The 14,387-nt window shown below is 38.8% G+C and overlaps 1 long non-coding RNA gene across 2 annotated transcripts; it reads right to left on the bottom strand.

The window, feature by feature from the left end:
- Positions 1-9,567: 9,567 nt before the first annotated feature.
- On the bottom strand, positions 9,568-13,465 carry LOC310738299. Of its 2 annotated transcripts, none has more exons than XR_014537016.1 (4): positions 13,341-13,465; positions 12,141-12,177; positions 11,111-11,171; positions 9,568-9,609 (listed from the first exon to the last, which is right to left on the bottom strand). It is a non-coding gene; the product is annotated as an uncharacterized lncRNA (long non-coding RNA). The 2 variants fall into 2 exon arrangements; XR_014537017.1 differs by lacking the exon at positions 13,341-13,465 and adding an exon at positions 12,516-12,557.
- Positions 13,466-14,387: the final 922 nt, after the last annotated feature.

The raw sequence follows: 14,387 nt of genomic DNA, 5'->3' as shown, positions 1-14,387 counted from the left end.
GGTAACAAAACTTTTGGCTAAAAGCTTAGCAATTGATTGGCTTTTTAATATTCCCTATCACCCACAGTCAGCTGGAGTGGTAGAGAGAACAAACAGAACCATTAAGGAACGTGTTACTAAAGCCTGCATTGAAACAGGCCGAAATTGGACTGTTGTTCTCCCGGCAGTACTCACAGAAATGAGAATGACCCCATCTTCAACTACTAAACTGTCACCTTTTGAAATTCGAATGGGCTGGCCTTTCCCAACCCCATGGGTCAGGGGACGCACTGGCATTTCTTTCTTAGGTAACCTGGAAGTGATGGTGGATGACTACGTTTCTGCCCTGGTCGAGAAATTGAATTCTATCAGTGCTGATGTCTCACTAAATCTTCCTCTGCCCACAGATAAGCCAACACACCCTTTTGTGCCTAATCAGCAGGTCCTGATAAGAAGTCTGAAGCCTACCAAGGTCGGTGAGCCGAAGTATCTGGGTCCAGCGACTGTTCTAGCTGTAACCAGAACTGGAGTTCTGACTGATTATCAGCCACAGTGGATACACGCAAGCAGGATCAAAACAGCACCCACTTAATCTATACACTAATTGGTCTGTTGGCCTAAGAAGCCAGCCTAAGTGAGTATTCAGGGCTGAAACAGATGAGAGCCCACGGAAAGATCCTTTCTTTATAGTAGAAAGGGGGCCACCTCCGGGGTGAAGATCTGACACACTTGACTGTTTAGTTTAGCTTACCCTGATACCTGCTCTAGGTCTAAATTCTATAACTATGTGTGCATAGTAATTACACTCTAAATTTTTCTTATTCTCTTTGAATACATTATTCAGTAAGAAGAAACTGTTACATATACCTGATAATACTATTAGACATATTGAACAAACTGAGAAACAAATGTCTCATGATGTCTTGAAGAACGTTAAACACCTGCTGAACAAAGCTTTTTAAGAAGATTAAGAGTTTGTTTACGAGTGTTGAACACTATTTTGTTTTAGGAATGATTTTTGTATTGATTGTTGGAATTGTACTTTGTATGTTGCCATGTTTGATGACGATGGTAAGACAGGCCATAAAGGCCTCGATTGGAGTGGTGATGATGAAGGATTATATGCATGTAGAGACAGAATGAAATAGAATCTGTATGTTTTTGTTTGTCTTTATCTTTTCATTTGCAGTTTATGTCACCGATTTTGTTCCCAGGGAGAACATCCTATGTTTTGGTGTGTGATGCTTAATCATAAATGATTTAAAGTGGCCATTGTCAGTGTTAAGACGGTTTTCACACTGTTTCACACACATTCCTTTGCCTGTTCAGTGTCTATCGGATATTTACGATGTTAGTCTGTAAGGTAAACAGGGAGTCTTTATCTGGGCTCACACATCTCCAAGTAGTATATCCTCTTGTCTAAACAGAAAACAACTTTAGGTCAGCTTTCTTTCCAATGTGTGTATATATACGTGTCTGCTGCCTGCAATAAACCGAAGAAGAACATTTGCTGTGTGCGGTGTGATTCAGAAAGGCACTACGGGCATCGCAGATCGTATGGAAAACCTCTCTAAGAATTAAGTTTCGTTTGGGCATGATAAAAATCGAACAGCAAGAAATGAGAAACTGTAATTTGGTGGACGGTATACAGTCACAACTGTCGCTGTTATTGGAGCATCGATCTTGATAAGGAGGAACTCAAGATCAATCACATTATGGATAAGGGCATCTGCTAAATGCTGCAAATGTAAATGTAGCCTTTTGCTGTGTTTCTGACCAGCATTGGGATTGTCCATTTTAAGTCTGATTATCTTTACTGTCATCTTTTATTTCACTGACAATTTTGGCAATTTTTCCAAAACTGCCATTAGTGAGCCCGTCCTCCACGTCCAGATTTCTCATTAGCATTACACGTACTCCAGCCGCAACTTGTATGACGTCAGGTAAATCCTGATTTGTGTCTTTTACAGGTTTACCCTGTTTTTTCATCTCTCCTGTTCATGGGCCTTTTCTAAAGTCTTCAGCTTCCACATTTACGATGTCAGGATGCAGTGCATTTACAATGGCAGTGTTGTGTTTCTGCACTTTTTTGTTGATAGCAAAAATGTGCAGTGTTTTGTGTGGACAATCTACGGGGTTTGTCAAACACGGAGCAAGCAACGCACTGTCCTCTTTAGTGAGAGCCTCGTGCTTTGGCTGCACACGGATTCTGTTCAGTAGTTTCGCAAAAGCATGATTTATGTCAGGTTGACTATTTGAAAATAGTCTTTCCAGTTGTCCAGCACACCACCTTCCTACACACACACACACAGAGGTTTTGATTTACTTAAAGGTGGGAGTTGGTAAAAATCTCCAACTGCTAGAACAGAGATTCCACTAAAAGGTTTTTTGCTGCCTTTGATCTGATCTGCTGATCCAGTTGACGTACGCGAACAGATCCTTTGAAACCATGGACACTTGATGAGAATCTCTGTGTTCGACAACACCGCTCTAACATTATCCAGCGAGTTTCCCAGTGTTTGATACGGTGAGCTTAATTTCCTTGCCAGTTTTAAAATGAAGTGCAAAGTTTTTTCCAGAGATATTAAAAGCTGCAGTTCCGGTAAACGCAGTCAATAACACTGTTGGCGAAGACATGTCCCCTTGCTCCTGAAATCATGGGAGTTGGCATAGGATCTTGGTGGCTTCCGCAAATATGCACTTAATTACGTGCGATTTTCCACATCCCACACCACCTGACACAGAATATAAAAACTGCTCAGGATTCTGACGCCACACGCGCTTCAGGCACCATAGACGGACGGTGTAGAACACTGATGACCGTGCCTGGTTCAAGCTTCGATATAGCTGTTGTACATAATCCACACTCAACTGTGGTGCCTCGAATTTTAGGACAAGTCCGTCACCATCTTCACGAACAAGCTGGTACTCTGGAACATCGTCTTTCTCGTTCACCTGTTCGGGCTCTTCATCGATCCTTTCCATGATACACTCCAAACGTTCAGCTTCCATTTCAGGGGCGAACGCTGTCCACGCATTTTCAAACATCCCCTGCTCCTATAGAAGTTCAAAAGCTTTGTCCAACTCAGCAGTGTGCTTTTCATACCATTTCTGGTTCTCTACTACAACTGTGCACACTGGCACAAGTAGACGGGGTTGTCGGACATCTATGCGGGCATTGTGGTAAAACAGCTCATATGTAGGATAAGATGGTTGCTTGAGCTGTGTATTAGAGCAATGAGGAACATACAACTTCAGCAATCTGCCATAATACTTCTCAGGCTGCTTGTCTTTAGAGAAGCGGGCATAACTAATAATTGCAGGCTTGCCGACAGTTCTTTGTTGAACATACCCCTTGTTTTTCAGCAGGGGGTGAACCTTTTAACCTTTAGCTTGACGGCCATAGACAATGCAATATTTTGAGGCAAAATCGGCAAGACACAATTTTTCAAAGTCCGGTTTTTCAGGCCTTGCTCTGTACTTTTCCACAATTCCTGACATCCACACGTCCTCAGAATCTGGGATTTTGTGATGCAATGCACTAAGGGGAAGACTCATTTTCAAAGCATCATCAGTTTGTATGAACACGACAGCACGTGAACACTTTTTCAGAGGTAAGCTGCACGTGCGTGCCACAGACTCCTGAGCGCTTACTTGTCTGTGTTTGGAATAAGACTGCATTATCTGTTTCATTTCATCTTTTTCGCTAACATTAGTTTTATGTACATCTTTTACCACAGTTTTCAGCAGGTCATTCATCTCATGTTCAGACTTGGATATGTAGGACAAGATGTGCATGACACAGCAGAACGGATCAAGAATGTATTGAATGTTCATGTTAGCATTCAATGCCCTCAGCAAGTCCCGGTTGTATCCGTTGACCCTACATTCTTTTGGGCTACATTTTAACATAACCACACTGCCAGTAGAAAGTGCCTCAGCGTACTTCATGTAGCGTTGCATGCTCAAATTGCACCTTTCTAGTAGCTTTGGCAAGTTTTCAGATGAGCTTTTGGGGTCATTGAGGACGTCCCACACAGGCTTCAGCTTTTCTTTGGCTTTCTTCATCATTTGTTTTACATGGTTAAATTGTTTTGCCTTTCCTCGTTTCTTTCCTTGTGTCTTATCTTGCTTCTCTTCATCGCTGGGAGAAGGGGGCCTTGGATGTTTTATCCAGGTGTCAGACATCGGAAGTTTGGGAAATCCAAATCTGCATAACACTTGTCCTTTCTAGCAAGACTTTGAATGGTTTCGGCTGTCCATCTGAACCTCTGTCACAAGTTTGTGCAGTTCAGTGTCTGTACTGGGTCAGGCATTTGGCACATTATGTACCGGTCAATGAATTCACATACTGTGTCATCTGGATCGTCCTCAAACACAGGCGCATCTTTCACCCAGGCTAGCAAGTGAATATCAACCCGATAAAAATAGTCCACTACTTCACCAATAGGTTGAGCGTCTGACAAGAGCAGATCTCTGAGTAGTGCATCTACTCTTTTTTTTTTAACATGCTCATGACCGTGACAGGGTTGCTTCTGAGAATCTCACATTTTGTAGTCCAGTCTAGATCCTCAAACTGAACCAGCTCACCCTGTTGAGCTTTGATAGCCTTTATGACTTCTGGCCATCGCATATGAGCTGCACTGAAAGTACAGAAGAAGGTGGGCACGCCTAACTGCCTGATCATGACCTGCAGATCTTTTAGCGTTTTCTCCCAGTATGCCGGCGTACCTCTGAGGGGTTGCATAAATCTTGTCACGTCTCTGTAACAATTTGTTGGAAATTCCTGCGTCCATCTCTAGTCACTGGTTTGCCTTTTCGCAACTGAAAAGACATGCTGTTTCTAGCCAGGTTCGTTTAAGTGACAAACTGCACAAAGAGAAGATAGCTCTGGTCTCTGGCAAAACGGATGTCCACACAAAAGAGCCTAGCATTGAAGTACATGCTCGGCGATATGGCAACTGTTCTCGCCTCATCGATCGTGTTCTCTCCGGTAGGAAATTGCATAAGAAATGCCATTGACTCCAGTTTTAGAACAGAGGAAAATCCAACAGGCTTATTTCCTTGGGCAGGGGCAATGCTGAATATTGCGTCTCCATATGACAACATTCCCAATATCAGGTGGTTGCAAACATGTGTCGAGAGTGAGACCAGGCCTCAGTTCATCCTGTTCTTCTGTGCTGACATGTTGTTCCTCATTCAACTCATCACCACTGATCTGTTCAGGCTCCTGTATTTCCTTTCTGTCATCAGCAAGGCTTTCAAACTGGGCAGCGTCATCGATGGATACATCTTTGTATTGAGAATGCATTTCTTTTAGTTTATGCAAAGCTGCCAGCACGTTGTGCATATTGACCGTGTGAAAGTGCTGGTAGCCTTTGAACTTAAGATTTCTCTTAAGTTTAACTTGGAGTATCTGTGATTCATTGTTTGGTCTTGGCAGACAGTTCACAATTGCTTCCACCTCAGAAGGCACACACACAACTGCACCATGAACAGCTCTCTCTTGCCCTTTGGGCAATGCAACAATTTTTACAAAGGGCAAGAATTTGGATATGAGCTGCCATTCCAGTACACTCAATTCCAAAAGTTCTTTGAGGATAGGTGCCAGTGCTAATTTGTTTGCTACTGCAATTGAAGGCATCTGTCCTCTCAAGTGACTGTCAAGTATGGCAGATCCATTCTTGTTGCCTCTCTTCAGGAACCAAACAAGGGACTGAGCAAGAATGATCACAGGCATTAATATATATCTGCCTGTTAAGCATAAAAGTACAATGTGTTTTTTACGTACTTTGCTCGGTTGCAAGACTTGACTTGATTGGGAAACATGGTGCTGTTACAGACTATGCAGACACGGGTTGGTCCTTCTTGAATTTTACAACGGAATGCACCAATGGCAGCCTGCATCACGTTGTTGACCACAGGCTTGTTCACATTATCAAGCTGACCTGCTGAACGGCTAACACAAATGAACTCTTGGTATTTTTGCCTGATTTTAAATGCACATGTCAACTTGTGAATAATCGGCAAAACATTGTTAACATGTTTTTTTCTTTTCTGTAGAGTACAGCGAAGTATGTGATGTGCTCTAAAGTCTGAGTCCTGGGTGTATCTTCTGAAAATGTGCTTTCATTTTAGACTGGAACTTAGAGTCTGTTCTATACCTTGTGACAACGTACTGTTTCATTTTATTACGGAACGAAATATCTTTATTATACTTCCTCACCATATACTCCCTCTTTGTGTTCTGGTACTGATCTTGTGTATGGTATCTTCTGACCATCTGTGACTTCTCTTTTTCCTAAAACACATCGTCTGTCCTGTACTTATTGCGCATATATTCGTTGATTTTTACTTGAAATTGTACATTTCTATATTTTTGTTTAAGGCTGGCTATTTTGTCATTTCTTAATACAGCATTTTCTTTGTACTTTTTGTTCACAGATTGAATTTTGTTTTGTCTAAACTGCAAACAAGAATCATACTGTTTCTTTGCATATTGCCTTTTTTACATTTTTTGAGTTCAAGGCATGCTTTTTTGCTTTCAGTTACATTTTTACAGGCTTCTTTTCTACGTCGTACCTTATTTAGTTTTGAAAGCATTTGGGCTCCTATCTGACCAGTAGTTTTGGGCTTTTACATTGGTCTGTACTGCATTACAGTCTTTGCTAGTAGACTGCTCTGTTTGAAAAGACACAGGCATTAACTCATATGAGGCAGCATCACGATGAACACGTAAGACAATCAATAGTCTATTAATCATGTCTGTTAAACTGTCTGTTAACTGGTCTGTTAAACTGGTAAAAGTTACAATGCATCTTCCTCCTCCAGAACTCCATCAAGGTGCTGCATTGTAAAATCAGTTCCCTCGCTCTGGTAGGCCAAAAACTGCAGTGCTATACAAGTACACTATATGTTTCGAAAAAAGTTGTCAGACCTTACATCACCCTGGCACTGAGATGCTTGGACAGATATGACCCTGGGCACACTGACACAGGCTTAAAATCAAATTCTTGCAAAATTAGCAGCATGCTCTGAAAACTCTGTTCCCTAATCTGAAAACGGAAGTTTAACATTACATGAAATAAAAACGGCCATTGTTTTCGCACATATTTCAGTGTGTGTGTATACATATTATAAAACACACATACCTGTGCAGGGAGGTACTGGGTATCATCTTTTACTTGTTGGTTTCCATGGTGTGTGGTAACAGAAGGTCTTGTTGTTGATGGCTAATATAGGCATCTCACAGCATCAAATGCAACAACTGAGAGTGAACTATGTTTTCACTCATTAACTAGAACTGTATTACCTTTCAGCCAAGACAATTACACTGTTAATCATGAACAATGTAAACAATAGCAGTTATGTGGTGTTTTTTATGGCATATATTTGCTGTGAACACGTCCCTGTTCGATGTGGGAGCAAACACTACTGTCCTCAGTGTTGCTGGGGATTGTTGATCCATCCGTCTTTCTCCATCATCCTTCTGATAACACATGATTTTTTTTCTCCAATGTTATTTCAGTTAAGTGTAATTATATTTCTGTTACCCTTTTAACACAATTTGAAAATGTTGCATTAGTACCTTAACCATGGTTGGTTAATCTCTTAAGACACATACTTCAAAATTCGCTTTCCGGTGTAAGTGGATGAAACCTGAAAAAAATTCTAAACAGCTCAAAGAAAACAATTAGTCACAACAATGGAAACAATCTGCTGGTAATATGACCTACAATATATAATAAACCTAACCTACACTAATCTAATCTAAATAACTATTCTAAAATTTACCTACAGAAAAATCTAAAATCACTAATCTAGACTACAGTAAATGGAGCTAAAACCTAAGTAATAAAATGCAATAAAACTGTATAACAAAAACGATGAATTTCTCTGTATGAGATCTGCTGGGGTCTTTATCCAAGAAGAGTCTGCAAATTAAAAAAAATTAAATATTAGTTACAAATCATGGCATAAATGTTTTAAAATCAAAAGCAGCTTCTCTGGCCATTTATACCAGTGACACAAAAATGAAGAAACAATAATTTACCTGAAGAGGTCTGCTGGAATCACCAAGGAGCTGCAATCTAAAACAGAATCAAAGATACTGAACATCAGATAAAATAAACTTGATATCATTTCTGTTACTCAAAACAGGATAAAGTTTTATGTTTATACTTAAAAGGTGATCAGTTTTTACTAATTGACCAGAACTTAAGCACTGACATTTGAGCCTTGAGAAGATTTAAATTGGGAAATTACCTCAAATGTCTCAGTCGCAAGTATCAGTGATCTGAAAAAGTAAAAAAAAAAAAAAAAAAAAAAAAAAAAAAAAAAAAAAAAAAAAAAAAAAAAAAAAAAGAAAATAGAAAAGAAAGAAAACAAGCTCAATTCCCTGTAATATTTGACTATCTTCCAATGGTGTGTGTTTGTGTATTAGCGTGTACAAGTGTGGCGCGCGCTCTACGTTAATTCATTCATAAACATAAACATAAACATAAACTTTTTGTGCAATTTTGATATACCGTATACTTTAATTTTGAATAAAAAAATATTAGAGGTGAACCTATACACATCTGCACATTCTAAATCAGTCACAGCACAGACAGGCACGAGCGCACTTTGACCTCCCAACCTTCCAGACATTGTTTTGACTGGAAGGAATTAAAAAAATTAATTATTCGGTGCACGCCCGCTTTTATACGCGGTGAAATGCATTTTACCACAAAATAAAGAATTTTAATTTACACGAGGGCTATAACTCGGTAGCTAGCTAGCATATGCTGTAGCTAACACCTGATCCGTTCTGAAGCAAATCCAGAATTTGAACCAAAGACCAAAATAAAGGAATTTTTATGTAATTGTGTTTTTTTTATTTATTTTTTTATGAATCGTACAGCAAGCAAAGGTCACAAGTTAATTCACCGAAAGACTTACTTTACACAAAATCACAAATATATAGAACTGTATCATATGGTATGCAAAACATTAGCTTAAATAATAATTATGCATGATTTATAATAATACACATGAAGCATTGTGATCTTGTTTTAAAGGGAAAGTTGATTGTAAAACATACATTTTGGAATTAATTACCTTTATATTGTTTTACACAAGATACCAATTATGAAATCTTGAGCTTCCCTGGCCAGTTTTGAACATCATCATTTTCACTTTGAACATCCAGAAAGATGGTAAAGACATTGCTATAACAGGCCATGTGATCATAGTTGTTCAAATGTAATCTTGAAGTCACAGGAATACTTTGCTTGCAAAAAAACAAACTTTATTTAACAATTTATCCTCTTCTGTGTTAGCCTCCACTGTTAGTATTACTGTCACTTCATCAAATTACATTTGAATGAATATGATCACACAGACTATTTTAGTAATGTCTTCCCTACATTTCTGGACATTGAAAGTGATCGCTGAGATGCGAGAGACAAATAACTACTGTGTACTCTTCATCTGATCTATATTCTAATGGACCCTAATACACAATTTAGCATTAGCACAAATAACAAAGAAGTAAACACCAACATTACTTACAAAGCATGTCCTGAAAAATTCCACAGAATCATTCCCGCCATGAAGTACTGCGGTGCGCACACAAGTTACATCAGATGACTATGAAAAACAGAGAAATGAGGTTAACGATCAGTGTTGGGCAGTAACGTGTTACTTTTGACAGTAACTAATACTGTAACGCGTTACTTTTAAAAATAAAGTAACTCCGTTACCGTATGGTGCGTTACTCGTTACTTTTTTAAATGAATTAATTTGGGCTGAAGTGTAGACTACAGCCTAACCTGCTTACCGCAGTGACGCATTGTAGGATTGGTGGATAAACCACCTAAACAGCAAGAAGACGCATTGTAGGATTGGTGGATAAACCACTGTAAACAGCAAGAAGACACATTGTAGGATTGGTGGATAAACCACTGTAAACAGCAAGAAGACACATTGTAGGATTGGTGGATAAACCACTGTAAACAGCAAGACGCATTGTAGGATTGGTGGATAAACCACTGTAAACAGCAAGAAGACGCATTGTAGGATTGGTGGATAAACCACTGTAAACAGGAAGAAGACGCATTGTAGGATTGGTGGATAAACCACTTTAAACAGCAAGAAGACGCATTGTAGGATTGGTGGATAAACCACTGTAAACAGCAAGAAGACGCATTGTAGGATTGGTGGATAAACCACTGTAAACTGGAAGAAGACGCATTGTAGGATTGGTGGATAAACCACTGTAAACAGCAAGAAGACGCATTGTAGGATTGGTGGATAAACCACTGTAAACAGCAAGAAGACGCATTGTAGGATTGGTGGATAAACCACTGTAAACAGCAAGAAGACGCATTGTAGGATTGGTGGATAAACCACTGTAAACACGAAGAAGACGCGCTGTGGGCGTGTCTCTGTTTATTCAGGTCTGTGCGGCAGTAATGGCGAGTCGAGGCGAGAGCAAGACGAGTTTCTCAAAGTGGAAATATGCTCATTATTTCACTTTAGTTGAGTATAAAGACAAAAACTGTCAAATGTAAGCTGTGTCTTTCTGGTTCGAAGCTCGTATCTACTGCGATAAACAGCAACTACAATCTGCCAAAGCTCCTTCAGAATCTACATGCCTTGACGAAACTAGAAGCTAGAAGCTAACCCGGTGTTCTGTTTTCATACTTCAGCTGTGAAAGGAACATGTTTAAGAGCTCAACACAACAGCAGAAGCCACTTTAGTGTTTGATTGTGAATATATTATTCAGCTTGTTTTGTTCTTTATTTCAGAAATCCTTGTGATATATTCAGTTTGTGCAGCTCTGACTTTAATAAAATAGTGTTTAAAAATGACTGTGTGTTTAAGTCAGTTTTGTGTTTGTATAGATCATAACACATAAAAGGGCATTAATGGGAACATTAAAGAACGTTCTTTAAAAAAGTTACTAAAAAGTTACTTTTAACAGTAACCCGTTACTTGTTGGTGAAAGTAATCAACAAAGTAACGGAGTTACTTTTTGAATGAAGTAACGAGTAACTGTAACTAGTTACTATTTTTTAGTAACGAGCACAACACTGTTAACGATCATACACAGACTATACAATAAAGACAACTACATTAAATGTTTACCTTTAAATCAACTTGATGCAGAAATGCATCAAGCATTCTTCCTTGGTTTCCTCCTTTTTTCCTGAAAATTTCAATCAAACGTGTAGAGTGTTTGTCCAATGCTTCATAGAACTCGGATCTCAGATTTTTTCCAGATATGCGATTAAATTCTGCAAAGATCTGAGAACAAACACAAAGTATTTATTTACAATAAAATAAGATGTTTAGATTGTAAAGAGAATACATGGCTTTCGGTGAATAGTGCAGGGCACTTTTCCAGGATCTCACAAATAGAAGATTCAGAATAAATGATTTCCTTCCTTCTCAAGGCAAATGCATCTTCTGGCCAATCAGGCTCATGTTTCAGGTCCTTTTTTTCATTTCTTCTACAAGTTCTACTCTTGGGCGTTCTTGACTTTCTTCATTTTCCCCATTAGAAAAATTTGGCAAGAAATTTAATTCAAACTGTCTATGCCTTTCTTCTGCACGTTGTCTGTTGCACCTCTTTCCCTTGACAGCAACATCACTACAGCCACATTTACGCAGCTTTGTAGTTTGCCATCTTCACTGTCTGAGCTGTCAGCAACAGGGGGAGTTGAACCTTCTTCTGTGTAGCTTCAATGAGTATTTGAAACAATTCCCAACTTCAAATGTTCAGGGCATTAGTGTTGGTGATGTGCCTCACTTTTATGGGCGTTAAATGTGGAATAAACATTTGTCTCTAATGAACAGTCTTTAAAAGGACACTGCACTTTTTCATTATTCCTCAAATGAGTATGCAAATGGACAAAATAATTAGATTCACTGCATAGCTCCACTAAATCACAAACATGGCATTTGTAACATACTACACCATTACTAGACCTCCCTGATAACACACTTCTTTGTGGGGGATGGATTTTTGAAAGATGTACTTACAGTGCATTAAATGACTTAAAAGTACACAGGCAATCTGAGTGGAGGCATGGTATTGGAACGATTCGAGTATGGTTTATGTGATGGTGCTTAAGAAGTTGTGCCCTAGTTTCAGATGTAAAGAAGCAAAACTTACAATTCCACTGCATGGCAGAAGGCAATCAACAGGAAACCTAAAAAGCAAAAAAAAAATGAATTACTTAAGTTAAAGGCAAGGTAAAGGGAGAGTAACTTGCAATGAAGTTCACATGCTCATTTAGCATTACATTTTTACCAATAAACTGAATTAATCCACAACTTTAACAATGAACAATACTATTGGTATTAACTATTGAAAAAAATCTAATTATCATGCAAATTATCATGAAAGTCATGGGAAAAATGTTTGGTGAACTATTTCTTTAAAACTAAAACACGCAGCTTGAATCTGTACTATTCAGTAAATACACTTCAACGCTGTCTTTTAAAAGATGCATGCGCAGTGCACGCGCTGGCGACATTCAGACGTTACTTTTGTATTTTCGCGCGGTGGTTACAGTTTGATGGTGTATTCAGTCAAAACTTGCGCCCTCGGTTTAAGACAGTTTTTTTTTTCTTCTGGAGTTTTTTCCCTTCCTTCCTTCCTTCCTTCCTTCCTTCCTTCCTTCCTTCCTTCCTTCCTTCCTTCCTTCCTTCCTTCCTTCCTTCCTTCCTTCCTTCCTTCCTTCCTTCCTTCCTTCCTTCCTTCCTTCCTTCCTTCCTTCCTTCCTTCCTTCCTTCCTTCCTTCCTTCCTTCCTTCCTTCCTTCCTTCCTTCCTTCCTTCCTTCCTTCCTTCCTTCCTTCCTTCCTTCCTTCCTTCCTTCCTTCCTTCCTTCCTTCCTTCCTTCCTTCCTTCCTTCCTTCCTTCCTTCCTTCCTTCCTTCCTTCCTTCCTTCCTTCCTTCCTTCCTTCCTTCCTTCCTTCCTTCCTTCCTTCCTTCCTTCCTTCCTTCCTTCCTTCCTTCCTTCCTTCCTTCCTTCCTTCCTTCCTTCCTTCCTTCCTTCCTTCCTTCCTTCCTTCCTTCCTTCCTTCCTTCCTTCCTTCCTTCCTTCCAACATCTCGCAAATGTTTTTTCTTCCTAGCATTAGCATTTCTAAATAATTAACCAGCAATCCGAATTTACAGATCTAAAGTGCAAAATGACATTTTAGATGTTGGTTTCCAACACGAGGTGTTTAAAGCTACAAACGGTCCAAAAGATGTTTATGTAAAGACAAGATTAAAAGTTCCTAACATGTTCAGCAAAGTAATATTAATTCAAGTAAACATCATGATTATAACTAAAACAAGGAAACAAAAATATGCCTTAATTAATACCTTAATCAGTAGATGCTCAAACCGTCTTCAGTCCATGAGCTTCAGCAAAGTGTGGGGGAGGGGAGTTGTGCTTCATTGCGCATGCCCAATGAAATGTCTCAAACATTTCGAGTAATATTACTTAATATTTATTTGTAATCTCAAATATTTATTTTAACATTTTACCAATAATTAACTATTTTAGTAAACTCAATATTTTAGTCAGATTTAAGTAAACATACTAGCATTTTTCTAGTAAAGTATACTATTTGACTTTCAACAGAGAATCAGAGACCATTTGAATTGAAAGTTTAAAAGAGCAGAAAATTCCCTCGTGTGTGCTAAAGTACACTGGCACAATATCTGTGTGTACTGAGAAATTTGTCATACATTTTATGTACACATGATCAATTAATGTTCCTTTTTCTGTTGTAGGTTCCGTAACATGTTGAATAAAACCCCTATCTGCCATAAAAGAGCACACAGAATTAGACTTTAATGCATCATTATTAAAGTCTCCCACAAGCACAATGTTATTTGAAATTAAAGGCAGCTGATTTATTAACCTGCCCATATTTTCTTTAAAACTACACAAAGGGTATGTTTGTGGTCTATAAATAACACCAAGCAAAATATCATTTTCAGGAAAATGTGTCAACAGGCATTGTAAATTAAGATTTGGAATTGTTATAATAGTGTTTGGCACTCCACATGTTGTCTAAACTCCAACTCCACCGTGTTGTTGTAGTTACAAATCATTGAAAGGAGGACATATACTTGTGTATGCAACACAACGAGGAATACCCACAAAGTTGTAGTTTTTTAAATGTACACTTTCAGGCAGATAGTGTTCTGGCAGCCATGTTTCAGTTACAGCAATACATGTTGGTTGTAAATGTTGACTAGACACATTTTAAATCCTCTTTATGGCAATGCAAACTCTGTACATTCAGTATAAACACAGAAAAGGAACTATCTTGTACTGTCACCAATGATTCATCATGTGCCATAAAAGATGGCATTTCTTGAAGAGCTTCACAAATCTGATCATTACAGAAAATGGCCTTT

The sequence above is a fragment of the Silurus aristotelis genome (genome assembly GCF_946808225.1).
Source record: "Silurus aristotelis genome assembly, chromosome: 15".
In the NCBI taxonomy this organism is placed as follows: domain Eukaryota; kingdom Metazoa; phylum Chordata; class Actinopteri; order Siluriformes; family Siluridae; genus Silurus; species Silurus aristotelis.
Note: the sequence above shows the minus strand (reverse complement) of the source record. Positions and strands in the feature narration are given on the sequence as shown.